The sequence below is a fragment of the Rhineura floridana genome, chromosome 7 (assembly GCF_030035675.1).
Source record: "Rhineura floridana isolate rRhiFlo1 chromosome 7, rRhiFlo1.hap2, whole genome shotgun sequence".
NCBI lineage: Eukaryota > Metazoa > Chordata > Lepidosauria > Squamata > Rhineuridae > Rhineura > Rhineura floridana.
The window spans coordinates 138,721,738-138,737,751 of NC_084486.1; the positions used below are offsets into that span (position 1 = coordinate 138,721,738).

The window sequence follows — 16,014 nt, forward strand, 5'->3', positions numbered from 1 at the left end:
TTTAAAAAATGTTTTCAAAGATGTCTTAATATATTTTAAAGTCTGTTTTTATGATGTTTTAAAGTGCTTTTAGTGCTTTTGTTTGCCACCCTGGGCTCCTACTGGGAGGAAGGGCAGGATATAAATCAAATAATAAATAAATAAACTTCATTCACCCAACCCAAAATTCAGAATCATGCCTCTTTAGGCTGTTTTCCAACTGTTTATTCTTGCTTTATGGTTATTGATTTTAAATGGCTTTATTTCTTGTTGTGAGCTGCCTTGGTTTCCAGCCCTACCTCACAGGGTTGTTGGAAAGACTACACACACACACTGCAGATGTATAAATACATACAGCCCATATAATAGTTTATTGTCAAACCAGTTGGTCATTGCAGAAAAATCAGTATTCATTTTAAAAAAATCAGTATTCGTTTCCTACAGAATAAAAACTGTAATACCTAAGTAAGCCCTGCCTACTTGCTTTAAAATAGGACTGGAGGAGGGGGGGACAGAAAGAGAACACAAACACAATTCTTTTTTACATTCACTCCAAAGTCCCATTGATTTTCAGCACATTCATAACCATGTCTACTCAAAAGTAAATCCTATTGTATTCAATGGGATTTACTCTGGAGATATGGGATTAGCAATGCTTTTACCCCCACAAAAGCAAGTATTGGGAAGGTTTTGAAAACACTGCCCAGGATCTGACTCCTACACACAAGAGGGGGGAAAACTGAAATATATATACTTACCCAATTTATGAGATTTTCAGATAAACGGGGGGGGGGGAACCACCATTTTCTGGCCTTGCAATGAGGTTTACTAGACACTGCCACAGGTCAAACAAACACTTCACTGATTGGTTGCAATCCTGAACGGGCGGGGTTAAAGCTACGAAGTGCTATACAGTAGTTTAAAAAAAGATTTAACGGGGGCGGCTGATGTTTTTATGTATATCTTGAGAACCGGACCACCTAGAAAAAATTTTTTTTTTAAATTAAAGCTGAGAATCACCCCCTCTGATGGTGTCACCTGGTGTGGTTCGCACCCCCCGCACCCCCTAGTGACGCCACTGGGGGGCGGCTGATGTTTTTATGTATATTTCGAGAACCGGACCACCTAGAAACTTAATTTTTTTTAATTAAAGCTGAGAGTCACCCCCTCTGATGGTGTCACCTGGTGCGGTCCGCACCCCCCACACCCTCCTAGTGACACCACTGACCCCAGCACGTGACTGTGTAAACAACAGCAGGGACAGTTTCTCTGTCTGATGGCATTCATGGTTCTATCGAGAATTTGTGAGGTAACCCCAATTAATCAGCAAGGGGTGTGTGGTTTAAACATCTGGGTATACCTTATTGGTGTAGTAGGCAAGGATTGTTAGCTCAAATAAACAATCTTGGAAGAATAACTATGAGTTTGTATCTGTGGCCAACATCCAAGTGGAAGACATTATTTGTTACACGTTCACCTGCCTTCTGTACAGGGACCCGAGAGAGAGAGATTAGGCTCTGAACAGGCCTGATTTGGCTCAGGCCTTGGCTGAAGAATCCAGTGCACAGGCCTAATCTGCAAGATATCATTTCCTGCAGAGCACAGTGATCATTTGGGCATATATAGGATGAGATGATATTTTAGGTATCCTGATCCCAAGCTGTTTAGGGCTCTGTACAGCAGTACCAGCACATAAATTTAGCTCGGAAGCTAATTGGCAGCCAGCGCAATTATTTCAGCAGCGGCGCAACATGATAGTGATAATCTGCCCCCCAAACTAGTTGAACCTCTGCATTTTGCGCTAGCTGCAGTTCCTGGGCCAACCTTAGGCACAGCTCCAATTCTGAGATCAGGAAAACAACCTCTGCATATGGTTGTCAGGACCCCACCCGTGGTCACCACCCTGTCACGATCCCACATCAGTGTCCTGGTGTCTGAACGATTCTCTCACTGGCCCTAGCACAGATCTCTCAAGATCCCACTGCTAGGCACCACCACCTGACACTCTCTGTAAACAATATTGCCTTGAGACTGTGCCTTAGTCTCCTCCTGGCATATTGCTACGCTGTGTCTGGTGCCGAGCCAGAGTTACAGGCCTCAACCCCCCTGTATCTTTATGCCTATAAAGATTACAGCCCTGGGTTGTTTTGGATACCTCCTGATGTTACACTATCTCTTCACTGCTGCCACTATTAATACTGTTTCCCAACCTAGGTATATTCCCTGCCCACCCATCTGGTCTGTGATATCCCCAGCCAAGGATCAGGCATTTTGGTAAACCCAGAACTATTGGTTTATTTACACAGTGAATAACAAGATTACTTAAAGGTTCAGTCAACATGCATGCGGTTTCATAAGATGTGTTACTCTTTATATTTCTTAGTCATAAATAACCTGCCTTACTACCCACCTAAATCCAACCCACCCCTCCAAAACCCAGAACCAACCACTACCCTCTCAAAAAACTCCTCTCAGCACTCCCCTCAAAACTGTCATCCTCTCATTTATACCTTCAGACACCCAGGCGCTCAGCCAATCATCATACAACACTCATCAACATTCCAACCCATGTACCCCCCGTCACTCAGTCTACTTACCACATATACCCTAATAAACCCGCACCTACCATATTTACAGTATTACGTTTACAGGGGCATCACAGTGGTCCCATTACCCAGGGGATGGAGCTTTTTGGTGAGTGTGTGTATGCTCTGGGATCAACAGGTATGCCACACTAGTCACCTCTGGGTACACAGTGGAACCTGCTTTTCCACTTGTCCATCTGTACAGTAGGCTGTGTAGGTAAGTCAGTTGTTCTTCCTCAGTTTTGCAGTGTAGGTAGGTGAATTGTTCCTAGACTGTCCCTGTCCATTGGTGCCAATGGAATGCCCCATATGAAGCTACCCAGACCCTCAAATCTTCTTCTGAGGCCCTTCTCCAGGTCCCCTCTCTGAGGGAGGCTCAGAGAGTGATGACAAGGGGGAAGTCCTTTTCAGTTATGGCTCCCCATCTGTGGAACACACTCCCCAATGAGGTCCACCTGGCACCTTCACTGAGATCTTTTCAGTGCCAGGTAAAGACTTACCTTCCCCCCCCCAGGCATTTGATAGATTGAGATGATGTCTTTTATTAGTATGATGCAAAGCTTCCTGTGGCTGTTGTTGCTCTATTGTTTTCTTTTTATAGTATGATGTTTTTGTTTTTAAGACTGTTGTAAGTCACTTGGAGACCTTCAGGTAACAAGCAACAAATTGACCAATCAGTCAAACAAACAAACAAACAAACAAAGGGATCTTCTTTCCTGGAGCAATTAGTAGCGTGTGTGTGTGTGTGTGTGTGTGTGTGTGTGTGTGTGTGTGTGTGTGTGTGTGTGAGTGAGTGAGTGAGTGAGAGAGAGGGGGGGAGGGGGAAGAGAGAGGGGGGTCCCTATCCTAATCTCTACCTACTCCCCCACACACACCAGTTACTGAACACACATACACACATTTAATATTTGGTCTAGTTTGGTCCTTTGGAGCCTGATTCCTGCTTTTGATAGAATGGTGCACAGCAAAAAAAAGAGTAAAAAATAAATGTCAAACTTCAAAGTTTATTTTCTGCCTCTCTGCCAATTTCTGATGTGTCATAATGTAGGTTTGGGCAAAAATACAATTCTGCTCTAGTACTGCTTCCCCCACCCTGAACACAGATTCCTCCCCCCCCCTTTAACAATGACCTATGCAGAGAAATGTTTTTGTTTTCATATTTTCTTGATTATCTCATAGGATAAATGTGCCCTCTCTCCCAGCCTTCTCCCTCGGCTTTGTCGACTCAGGAAACATGAACTTAACCTTGACTTTCAGGTCAATGCTTTCTTCAGAATGTACAGTCAGCAGAGAGTATGGGAGAAAAATCAATATGAAGCATATTATCAAATAGGATGCCCAAATATTACTGTGTGGAAGTCATGCCTGGAGATGGAAGCAATGAAGGTTATTTTAAAAGGAAAGCATGTCAAATTGGTCTCTTACTTTTAGCACACTTTCTTCTTATTCTTCATCACTCCTTGCCCCTTGCTTTCCTTTTGTGGACAGGTTCCATTTATGGTTCAGCCTAAAACTCACTGGGAAGTGAATTGGAGTGATGCCTCTCTCATCTTAGCTGTGGCCTAGCCATTGATGGGGGACAATGCAATGAATGGGCTATTTATTTGTTTAGAAAATTCACCAAGCAGTGTACAAGTCCAATTCTATACAGTAGGGCCCTGCTTATACGGTGGGTTCCATTCCAGACCCCTGCCGTAAAGCGGAAAATGCCATAAAGCAGAACCCCATTGATTTTAATGGGCCACGGCACAAAACGTCGCAAAAGAGAAAAAAAAGCTTTTAAATTAAAAATGAAAGCTGCCGCATCAGCAGAACGCCTTAAAGCGAGGCCCTACTGTACAAAACACGACTAAAATACACAAACCGATTAAAAACAAATATGCATAACAACAAAGATAAAGCTAATAAAACATTTAAAACAAATGTTATTAAGGTCACATTGACACCACAAGTTTAAAGCAGTCTTATGCCACTTTCAACAGTCATGGCTTTCCCCAAAGCATCCTGGGAACTGTAGTTCATTAATGAGAGTTGTTAGGTGACCCCTCACACAGCTATGATTTCCAGCACCCTTAACATCATTGAACCCATGGGTCCATGTTGGTGACCCCGGGCTAGTGAGTTCTGACACATAATTTCAGCAAGGCAGCTCTTCTGGTCTGCTGAAATACAGATGATATAAAAGGCACTATTTAGTGGGGTTTGCCCCATTGTTTTCCCCTGCAAAACAAGTCATTTTCCACAGATGTTTTACATTCAGTACAGAAAGCTCATTGGCCAAACCTGACTTTCAGCCTTTCCATGGAGTCAGCAAAAGCCTGAATGTTCCAGTTTTGCTCAGCATGCAAAACCTGTCTGCACAATCCTAGTTCTGATGCTCCCTGTTCTACTTTCCACCCCCTTCAAATCACCAACACTGCTGTGCTAAAAACACACCTATATTTCAAACCAGTTACCATCTACAGGATATGGATTGAACAAGCTACAGCTGTTGCCGGTTGTCAGATTGATCTGTCTGAACATTGCTTCACATGGGTGAAAATGTCCTCTTTAGTGTGGGAAAACCATGTTGATTCTCTTGATCTCTCAGCGCCTTTCAATACCATCGACCATGGTATCCTTCTGGGAAGACTGGCTGAGTTGGGAGTGGGACGGAATACATGGCGGTGGTTCCACTCCTACTTGGCAGGTCGGTTCCAGAAGGTGGTGCTTGGGGAACATTGCTTGGCACCCTGGATTCCCCAGTATAGGGTTCAACAGGGGTCAGTTCTGTCCCCCATGCTGTTCAACATCTACATGAAACCGTTGGGTTCGGTCATCCAGAGCTTTGGAGTGCGTTGCCATCAGTACGTTGAGGACACGCAGCTCTATTTCTCCTTTTCATCTTCTTCAGGTGAGGCTGTCAATGTGCTGAACCGGTGCCTGGCTGAGACAATGGACTGGATGAGGGCTAATAAACTGAGGCTCAATCCAGACAAGACTGAGATGCTGCTAGTGGGTGGTTCTTCTGACCAGATGGTGGATGTCCAACCTGTCCTGGATGGGGTTGCACTCCTCCTGAAGGAGCAGGTTCGTAGCTTAGGGGTTCTCCTAGAACCATCTCTGTCACTTGAGGCTCAGGTAGCCTCGGTGGCACAGAGTGCCTTCTACCAACTTCGGCTGGTGGCCCAGCTACGCCCCTATCTGGGCAGGGATAACCTGGCTTCAGTTGTCCATGCTCTGGTAACCTCCAAATTAGATTGCTGCAATGCACTCTACATGGGGCTGCCTTTGAAAATGGTTCGGAAACTGCAGCTTGTGCAAAATGCAGCGGCCAGATTGGTAACAGGGACCAGACGGTCCGAACATATAAAACTGATTCTGGCCTGCTTGCATTGGCTGCCTGAGCTCGATTCAAGGTGCTGGTTTTAACCTATAAAGCCTTACATGGCTTGGGACCACAATACCTGATGGAATGCCTCTCCCGATACAAACCCACCCATACACTATGCTCAACATCTAAGGCCCTCCTCCGGGTGCCTACTCTGAGGGAAGCTCGGAGGGAGGCAACAAGGGAGAGGGTCTTCTCAGTGGCGGCCCCCAAATTATGGAATGATCTCCCTGACGAGGTGCACCTGGCACCATCACTGTTATCTTTTCGGCGCCAGGTCAAGACTTTCCTCTTCTCCCAGGCATTTTAGCATGTGTTTTTAAATTGTTTTCAATTTTTTAAATTGTGTTTTAAATTGTTTTTAAAAATATGTGTTTTAAATTTCTATATTTGTTTTTAATGTTTTTAGTTACTGTAAACCACCCAGACAGCTTTGGCTATGGGGTGGTATACAAATACAATACAATACAATACAATACAATACAATACAATACAATACATAAATAAATAAATAAATAAATAAATAAATAAATAAATAAACAAACTTTGTGGGCCTCATTCAACAAGTGTGCAATGCATGCATATGTGCTCCTGTTTGCCATGTGTATGTGCAGCAGCCGGCCATTATTAGCCACGGCCCCCTCCTTGTTTACTGTGAGGGTCACCCAAACGGTGCACTCCATCTCCCAAATACGAGTGAGTTAACTTTATAGGTTAGGATTTGCAGATGCCACCAGAACTTGTATTTCCCAACTCAGAATTACACATTTCACAGGCGGATACATAGGAATGCAGGAAGCTGCCTTGTACTGAGTCATACTTGTAGTCCATCTTGCTCAGTATTGCCTACATCAATGGGTAGCGGCTCTCCAGGTTTTCAGACAGGGGTCTCTTCCAGCCCTACCTGAAGATACCAGGGGTTGGAGCTGGGACCTTCTGCATGCAAGGCAGATGCTCTACCACTGAGTTACACACCTTCCCCAAATGCTTCACCTTAATGTATGGTCATGCAGAGCTTGGAAAAGTTACTTTTTTGAACTACAACCCCATCAGCCCCAGCCAGCATGGCCACTGGATTGGGCTGATGCGAGTTGTAGTTCAAAAAAGTAACGTTTCCAAGCTCTGTCATGTAATGCTCACCTTAAAGAAGCAGTGAGTATTAGCACCCCTTGGATTCTAATCCAAGCTAGAGAAAGTCACGCGAATGGTTCATAAGAAACTGACTTATAGAAATTCAGGCAATACTATTGCAGCATTGTCTTCGGAGACCGGCGGCAGCTCTCCAAGGTTTCAGGCAGAGAGTCTCTCCCAGCCCTACCTGTAGGTGCCAGGGATTGAACCTGGGGCCTTCTGCATGCAACGCATCCGCTCTACCACTGAGCTACAGCCCTTCCTAATGACCCTTATATCCATCCAACCCCTACCCCACCCACTTTGATCCATCCGGCTCCCTTAAACTCTTTCCCCTTATCCCATTACTAGCATTGCCAGCAGTGGCATGCCAGAGGTGGCAAGCCACTGAGAGAGTAAAGGAGGGCAAGTCCCCCTGTTCGCTCCTGTACCTACTATCCTGCATGGCAGTGTATTGGGCCAGGCCACAGTAACCCCTGGGAACTTTCATTTTCCTAAGGGCTACTCCAATGTCAGTAGCCCTTAGGGAAAAATACATTTCCTTGGGCTATTTTTGGATGCATAATTTCCCCTCTATTTGGCACTGGTTAGGCCTCATCTTGAGTACTGCATACAGTTCTGGATGCTGCACTTTAAGAAAGATGCAGACAAACTGGAACAGGTTCAGGAGAGGGCAATGAGGGTGATCAGGGGACTGGAAACAAAGCCCTGTGAGGAGAGACTGAAAGAACTGGGAATGATACTGAATGAACTGAGGGGAGATATGATAGTACTCATCAACTATTTGAAAGATTGTCACACAGAGGAGGGCCAGGATCTCTTCTCGATCATCCCAGAGTGCAAGACATGGCCCTCCTCCGGGTTCCAACTCACACTGAGGCCTGGAGGGTTGTGACAAGATCTAGGGCCTTCTCAGTGGTGGCCCCCGAATTGTGGAATAGTCTCCCCGAGGAGGTCCGCTTGGTGCCGACATTGTCATCTTTTTGGCGCCAAGTTAAAACCTTCCTCTTTCCCAAAGCATTTTAACTGTATTTTTTAACTTAATATAACTTAATTGGATTTTTGCACTGTATTGTTTTTCTTATTGTATTTATTGTATTTTTCTGCTGTTCACCGCCCAGAGAGCTATCACTAGTCGGGCGGGATATAAGCCTAATAAATAAATAAATAAATAAAATAATGGGCTCAAGTTATGGGAAGCCAGATTTTGGCTGAACATCAGGACAAATGTCCTAACTGTTAGAGTAGAACGATAATGGACGCAATTATCTAGGGAGTCGGTGGGCTCTCCAACACTGGAGGCTTTCAAGAGGCAGCCAGAGAGCCACCTCTCAGGTCTGCTTTAAGTTGGATTCCTGCACTGAGTGGGGGGTTGGACTCAATGGCCTTATAGGCCCCTTCCAACTCTATGATTGGGCAAGAAATCACCCCAGGCATCTCCCTTCTTCCTCCTCCTTGAGGGCTTGCTACTGCTGGGAAGGTGTGAAGGGGCTCGATTAGAAGGAAGGGGTTGGGGGGTGATAGGCGAAGCCAATGTGCTGCTGGCTTGGAAATGGCTAACTTCTTCCCAATTTGGGGAGAGTGGCTCAGCTTATTTCCAAGACAATCCACTGTGAACAGTGGCTAGCTTGCTCACCTCTAGTTTTAGTTGTTTTATTGTGGAGCTGGGTGGTAGCTCAGAGGTAGAGCACGTGCCTTGCATGTAGAAGTTTCAAAGTCCAATCCCTGGCATCTCTAGGAAGTGTTGGGAGAGACTCCTCCCTGAAACCCTGAAGAAGTTGCTGCTAATAGTGTAGATAATACTGAGCTAGATTGAACAATGATCTGAAAATAAGGCAGTTTCCTATGCTCCTATTTAGTGGTGCTTAGACAAAGCTTTTGGTGGAGAAATTTAAAGAAAGGGGGGATTGGAAATGTTTTGGTAGAGCCTGGAAATCCCACAGTGTTCTGGAGACACTCAACAGGCTCTGCACCAGACTACAGTGGGCCCACGAAGGCACTACAGCTGGTCACCGCCAGGGGCTTACATAGGCTTGGACATGTCAGTGTGCCAGCATGTGTCAGTGTACTGACATGTTGAAAGGGGAAGTGCCTTGGACAGCCTCCAGTGGCAGGATATTGCTTGGGAGGGTGGCTCCCTCTCCGTGATCCATGCCAGCGTCAGGTGCACACTCTGTGACCTGATGTTAGTGTGGATCACGGGTAGGGATGGGGTTCGCTACCTAGTTCCAATCCGCTTGTATTCTGATAGTCCATCATTCAATCCCGGTCTGCCTTTTTTTTGTTCCCACTTGTTTTTTCACTTGCCGATTTGATCTACTATGGGTTTTTTTTGTGGTGGTGAAAAAAATTATGTAAATTTTAACATAAATGATGAAACTGAGGTTATCATTCTTTGGACACATCATGATAAGACATGACTCACTAGAAAAGACAATAATGCTGGGAAAAACAGAAGGGAGTAGAAAAAGAGGAAGGCCAAACAAAAGATGGATTGATTCCATAAAGGAAGCCACAGACCTGCACTTACGAGATCTGAACAGGGTAGTTCATGACAGATGCTCTTGGAGGTCACTAATTCATAGGGTCGCCATAAGTCATAATTGACTTGAAGGAACATAACAACAACAACAAATCTGTGGAAGTTAATGTATAATAGCAATTGTAATTACAAAAATAATGATGTAAAATTGGGGGGGGGGATTGGGGAAAAAGCCGTGCCGATTACAACTGCGGCCCACCGCAAGAAATCAGTGCCGGCCCAAAAAGACAGCGGACTGTCTGATTCAGTCAAAATCCAGTACTAAGTCTGATTTAACGGATATTCTCCCCCATCCTAATCATGGGACAGGAACTACATCTGCCTAGCTATAGCATTAGGGGCCCATCTCAACCACAGAGGCCCTCAGCCAGTGCCCAACCTGGCCGCTTGCTGGCACCGGGCCTGACACTCAACATTTTGTGGTAGCAGCTTCCTAACATGCTTTCTATTTTTGATGTTCTCTTTTCAGAGAGTAACAACACCGCAGGGGACAGGAAGTTAAGAAATCACCAATGCGCAACGGTAAGCATCATCTTGAAACTTTCACAAACTTTCCCCTCTCCCTTGGGAAAGTAACCAAAATGGCTGCCCCGAATTTGTCACCTGTGAATGGATGGTAGGGCCAATTTTGCTCAGCCTTATTTATAGCTATTTTAGCACTGCAGTTTTTGCATTTAAGTCATAGCCAGTTTAGCAATAGTCATAGTTTATTTATATACTACCATTTCCACAAATACATTGTGCTCAAAGCAGGTCACAGAAAACCAGCCATTTAAATACAATAGCAGCCACTTAGCATAATAAAAATGTCATACACTATATTGACAGTTCAACAATTTAGCAGTTCAGTTAAAACATATCCAAAGATTAAAAGAGCATAAAACATCCCAACAGGTCAATTCATATCCAATACCAGTAACATCAGCATTACATCCATACCAAGAAATCCTGCGGGCAGTTCATATTCAGATGTAGTGATACGATACCTCACCAAAATCAAACTTCTAGAAAAATTCTGAATCCATCCTTATCCATAACAAACACAATTAAGATTGTAAACTTTGAGATTCAAAACTTATCATACTGGAGTCAGGCAGGGAGCAGAGCATAGAGCTGGTCAGATGGGAGAGTCATGGGCTCGAGCCCAGCAGTTTTAGGCAGTGCTGTAGGTTGAACTCTGTACGCTTGAGAGGTCCTTGGAATAGAAGTCTATTTGCCTGTAGTGACTGTGTGTGTGTGTGTGTATTGTGTGTGAAGAGAGAGTGTATGGAACAGTGACTTCCCCTTATATGTAACTCTTAAAGGTACAAAAGCCCATGGAAGAGTGTGGGCTGGGCAATCCCATCTGCACACCATTTGCATTTGTATTTACATACCAAAATAATGGAGATTCGGTAAACAAAAACATAGACCAAAAAAACTCCACCCTTCAAATGGATACATGCTATAGAACTCAGAATTCTGGGCCATTTTAGACTGTGCAAGCCTTTGCCTCCAGACATGAATGGTGAATCAGTGGATAGGAAAGAGGTATATCCCAGTGATAAAGTAGGACCCTAATCATTTCCCAGCAATAAAGGAAGGAACCCAGCTCTGGTCTGAAGGCACATGAGGCCAGGTCCTTGCTGAAGCTAAGCAGGGTCAAATCTGGTCAGTGCCTGGATGGGAGACCACCTGGGAACCATATGTAAGGTGCCTTGGGTTTCTATCATGAAAAGAAAGGAGGGGTATAAATGTAATAAATAAATAAATAAACCCGATCACCTAACGCATTCTACTCATGCTCAAGCAAACATGAGTAAGAGCCCCTGGCAGACCTTCCTCTGTCAATATGGGGTAGATCAGAGACTGAATGGCCTGGGTAATGCACACAGGGATGTTGGGAGCAGCAGGTTTGCATGTGTGCTCCTTGCCCTTGACCAGTTTTAGCCCCTGAATGCTCACACAAAAGCAAGAATGGGGAACCTCAGGCCTAGGAGCTGAGGGTGGCCCTCCAGACCTCTGTTTGGCCCTCAGGACTCTTTCCAGCCCATAGTCCCTCCCCAGCCACCTCTCTTCTCCCTAGGCCACACTCCTGCTGTGCATGCTCCCGGAGTGTTTTCACCAGCCTAGAATGTGTCCTTGAACTCTGATAATGCCTCTTGCTTGCCTGGAGGACAGAGAAGTCAGTATGTGTAGAAACTAGCCTGCTGCACAGAGGTAACATTTACAACCATTGCTCCATCCACCATTAGCATGTGGCCTCCAGCAGGTTGCTTAGAAGGAGATGTGGCCCTTGGGCTGATAAAGGTCCCCCACCCCTGCTCTGAAGTGCCATTTAAACAATTATTGATTCAAGACACTTGACGGTCTCTGAGGAAGTTCCATCATATACAAGGCAAGGGATGAAAAAAGGAAAGAACCCACATAACGCAATTGCCCTGTCAAACAGCAGCAAAATTTTGTTCAGATCTACAACTCGGGCCTTCCTGCCTTACCCATGTAATTAGGTTGTTTCCATGGTAATGATCTAATTATGGTCTTCTTGGCTTTGTGTAATCACATTTGCTGTGTTTTGGCATTGGATGATTCTCCCTCCCTTTTTTCTTATTTCTGAACCAAAGCACTTGGCAATTTGGTTCTCTTGCTGTTAAGCTGAATGATGACTTTTCAAGATGAAAACCTTGGTGTCTTCCCCCCCACTTTGCTAAAAAAAAGGGGGGTGGGGGGAAGCAAGGATAAGTAATGGGAAGAAGAAGGGGGATATCTCTCTTTGCACAATGTTGTCCTTGTCCTACTAAAATAGCTTTCAATTTTTGTTTCATGGACTAGAGCAGGGGATGAACAAGTCAAGTTGAGCCCTGGATGGTGGCCCAGTAGAGGTCAGGCTTGTCAAAGGCGTTTTCCTGCCTGTTGTGAAAGCAAAATGGCAGACACATGGGCCCCATTCCACATAGAGAACTCAACTGGACAGGCCATTGAATCTCGCTTCAACACTGGTGATGGGACAGGGTCCTCTGCTGCACCTGAGACAGCAGGTTGGAGGTGGCAGGAAACAGGCTGCGTGAGTGAAAGCTGGTCTATTGGGGCAAATGGGGCTCTGCCCCACCAACTTCCCTCTGCCTTAGGCATCCCCCACCTCCCTGCCTTCTTACTTACAACCAGCCCAGGAGGTGTCACTGGCTGTCAGTTTCTTCTTCCTGGGCTTTGGAGTTGCTCTTCTAGAACTCAGCAGGGAAGAAGATTGGAACAAAACTAGAATTAGGCCCCATCTTCACTATACATTTAAACAGTCATAGGGTGCCACCGAAGAATCCCGAGAATTGTACTTTGTGAAGGGTGCTGAGAATTGTTAAGAAACTCCTATTCCCCTCACAGAACTATAATTCCCAGAGTTCCTGGGAAGAGGGATTAAACTGCTAAACCATCCTGAGAACTGTATCTCTGTGAGGGGAAGAGGGTTTTCCTAACAACTTTTAGCACCCTTAACAAACTACAGTTCCCAGGATTCCTTGGGGGAAGGCATGACAGTTTAAAGTGGGATGATACCTCTTCATATGTATAGTTCAGATGGGGCCTTAGTTGGTTCTGCCTGTCATTGACTCTCTGGATCCATTTCCTGTTGACCTCCCTACCTTTCACCTTGTGGGCACCTATGGGCACCATTCACCATTGGGCTGCATAAGGCACACAAGTCTGTCCTCCAGCACAGAAGAATGGCTGGGGGGGGGGGGCTTGCAGTATTGCTGCTGCCACTCAGGATCTGATGCCTGAGGCAGTCCCTTCACTTTGCCTAATGGTAGGGCTGGCCATGACTAGGGGCTCAGTATACCTCCTGGTTTTGCTGCCTCTGACTGCAAAAACAGAGGGGTTGACTAGCATCTGACAGGCCATAATTCATGGCTGGCGCTGTTAACATACACCCTTATTATGCATTGGGAAGGAGTGTAGCTCAATGGTAGAACATCTGCTATGCATTCAGAAGGTCCCAGGTTCAATCCTCAGCATCTCCAGGTAGAGCTTGGAAGTGTCTATGGTTTGAAACTCTGGAGAGCTTCTGCCAGTTGGCGTAGACCAGCCTTTCCCAACTAGTGGGCCACCAGATGTTGTTGGACCACAATTCCCATCTTTCCTGACCATTGGCAATGCTGACTGAGGCTGATGGGAGTTGTGGTCCAACAACATCTGGTGGCCCACTAGTTGGGAAAGGCTGGTGTTGACAATACTGAGCTAAATGGGCCAGTGGTGTCACTCGGTATAAGGCAGCTTCCTGTGTTCCTATGATCACACACCCCTCTCATGGAGGTGCCAGTTCACACATATGGTGCTTTGGCAGAAGTGCTTCCTGGCACAGCACCAGCTCGAAAGAAAATGCCACCCCAGATGGGGTATGTTGTTGGTGCTCCCCCTTGGTTTGTTCAAATTTTGAATGTCTTATTATTTATCACATTTGTAGCCCACAACATTGCACTTATAACCCACAACTACAAATAGATGCACAATTTGCATGCCTGATTTACCCGTCATAAGAACACAAGAAGAGTCTTGCTGGATCACGCCAATGGCCCATCTAGTCCAGCATCCTGATCTCACAGTGGCCACACCAGAGCCCTATGGGAAGCTTGCAAGCAGGACCTGAGCACAAGAGCAGTCGCTTCTCCTGCAGCTTCCAGCAACTGGTATTCAGAAGCATGCCACCTCTGACTTATAAAATCCTTACATTTTCCTGGTAATTAAAACAAAACAAAACAAACATTAATGCAATGCTGGCTGTGCATAGTGGAGGCTGTTCCAGTAGGAGAAATGGGGCACTGCCTCACCGCTCTCACTCTGCCTTCACCCAGCTGACACTTGCCTTCCCAATGACAGCCAGTACAGGGTCTGGCACTGTCAGCTTCTTCCTCCTTAGGAAGCCTTTGTAGAACTTAGTAGGGAGGAGTATAAGAACAAAACTAAAATTAGTGGGCTCTGCCTGTCATTGGCTTTAGCTCCACCTACTGTTGGTCTCCCTGCCTTCCACCCTACCAGTCCCAATGGTACCATTCCAAGCCACCATTGGCTATGCAAGTCAGTATGGATAACTTTACAAGTGAAGACCAACTGCCTGTACTATTATTTATTTATTTATTTATTAGTTTCACCTTCTGTGTGGATAGCCTGTGATGGATGCATCCTGGGCACAATGCACCCCAAATCTGGGGCCTGAGACAGTCACTTTGATTTCCTGTTCCTAAATCTGATCCTGACCTGACCATGGGTCAGCCAGTGGTCTCATGTACTCCCAAAGGACCACAAGCAGGAATGTAGTCATCTGGGGTCTTTAGATTCTTTCTTTTTTGGGAGCAGGGTCCCAATGTCTCCAGCATCCTATGAGCCAATCAGCATGAAATGGGAGTGTGTTAGCTACTGAGAAGAGTCTTCTAACATGCTTCTTTGACCTTTCCTTCTGATTGGAGTCAATCAGAGTGAAAGGTGGTGAGGCAGCCACTGAGAAGACTCTTCTCAGTAACTAACATGCTCCTTTCCATGCTGATTGGCTCCTAGGGATGTCTGTTATGGAAGAAAGCATTAACAAGGACTAATTCTTAACTCAGCAGCAAAAGAGGTGGGGCATGGCTGTGATTATCATGAACGGACCCTGCACTTCTGAATTTGCCACTACACTGCTGACCACAAGCAAGTGTAAACTGCCCTCAGTCTCTGCATCCTACTGAATCCTTGAGTTGGCCAACCATTTTGATTTTTCAAAGAAAATAAGATATATGTTACCCCTAACCTTCACAGTAGGAAATTTGGAGGAAAAACGGGAAATGAAAAACCAGCTAACCTTTACCCAGAAAAACCATGGAGAGGCAGAGCTTTCTCCTGACAAGGCACCCTGGAAGCGACAGAGATGATGGTGGAAAGCTATTTGATAAGGGTTACTATGGCAATAGGAAAACTCCCAGGGGAAAAAAATCAATTAAGTGATATAATGGCAACAAGCCAAGAACAAAATGACGAATCCTTCTTTTGGGTTATATAGAAAGTTCTGCACAACGAGCCCAGAAAAACAAAGGCTACTGCTTTTTCTCTCTCTGACAGAAATGTTACCTCTCAAAACAGCACAGGTTCAGCAGAGGCTGCTTTCCTCCGTCCCATGTCATGAGAAGTTACAGCTGTGGGTCAAGAAGCCCTAATTGGTTTGCTGATCATACTTTTAATGCTAAGGTGGGGAACCTGTGGTTTCCCTGATAATGTTGGACTCCAGTTCCCATCAGCCCCTGCCAACATGGCTAATGGTCAGGAATGATGGGAATTGAAATCTAGCAACTTCTAGAGGGCCACCCCTGCTTTTAAGCGTAAAAAATAGAATATACATATATTCTATATATATAACACGAGAGGTGTGTAAATAGAAACATTATCAGCATAAAAATAATAAAATT

At 45.3% G+C, this 16,014-nt stretch overlaps 1 long non-coding RNA gene across 1 annotated transcript in view; it reads right to left on the reverse strand.

Annotated features, from left to right (window-relative positions):
* LOC133388550 (uncharacterized) overlaps positions 1–15,761 on the reverse strand; it is a 33,909-nt gene extending 18,148 nt beyond the window's left edge. The window contains exon 1 of the long non-coding RNA XR_009763860.1: positions 15,680–15,761. This is a non-coding gene — a long non-coding RNA (uncharacterized LOC133388550). The remainder of the gene's footprint in view (positions 1–15,679) is intronic.
* Positions 15,762–16,014: the final 253 nt, after the last annotated feature.